The sequence below is a fragment of the Saprolegnia diclina genome (assembly GCF_000281045.1).
Source record: "Saprolegnia diclina VS20 unplaced genomic scaffold supercont1.91, whole genome shotgun sequence".
NCBI lineage: Eukaryota > Oomycota > Saprolegniomycetes > Saprolegniales > Saprolegniaceae > Saprolegnia > Saprolegnia diclina.
Window position 1 is genome coordinate 196,722 of NW_008246158.1, and position 1,017 is coordinate 197,738.

Sequence of the window (1,017 nt, forward strand, 5' to 3'; positions counted from 1 at the left end):
TCCAGCGTAGAACCGTAGATCAGTAGCAAGAGCCATCGCATCTAGCACGATAGCCCAGCCAACCGAGCCAGTCGGCTCGTCACTTGCCCTCTAACTCAGTAGAACGATATCGGGATCACAGGAATGCGTATGTTCATGAGGCTCCCATGAAGGCAACATCCCTGCGTTGGCGACGACCCTTGGCCTGCACGCGATCCATACCCACTGTGCACGATCGATCGATTGATTCGTCATTTAAATGATTTTGCTTGCTTTTTTCAGTGTACGGTATCGTAGCTCAAAGCAGGATCATTTTTCGATCGTCGCATGATATACAAGTCGTCTACATACTAGTATATCATTTGTGTGCCACGCTGTCGACAATGATGGACAAATGGGTATGCAGTCAACCCCCTCGTTCGGCTGTGTTAAATAACGTTAACAAGCACATTCGAATCCAAAGATACGCGACACTCGATCTTTGTATGCCATACACACATCAAGTAAATAGATCGCCGACTGCGCGCTTGTTTGTGATGCAAACTCGTCGTCGGCGTCCTATTATTTCTTCAACATTCACCCATGATATTCCACACATAGTTCTACTTAATTCACTGCTAATAGAGTATTTGCATACCCGACGTCTGACATATAGCAGTCCAGAGTCGACTCTGTCGGGTCCCGCGTTGGGGCCAGCGGAAAACGACCAGCATTCCGCTATCACTGAATTTTGGCCAATCCCAGCTCATTTCCGCTTTCGACCGGACGTGGCAGCATGGGAGACCTTGACTGCGCGCCGCTCGACCCGGTCATGGCGCTGTGCGAAGACGCACTCTGGAGCATCTCGCGCGACGCTTGCGCCACGTACGAGTATGCGTACATGCGCCGGCTAGACGACGCCATGGCGCCGGGCCTGATCCTCGTCGGCATGCCCGGTCGCCGTAAGTGGTCGCAGGACGCTCGGGTCCTCGACGTTCTTCTTGCCAACCACCCGTCTGGCATCCTCCCGTCGACGTCTCTGCAGCTGGACGACGGACG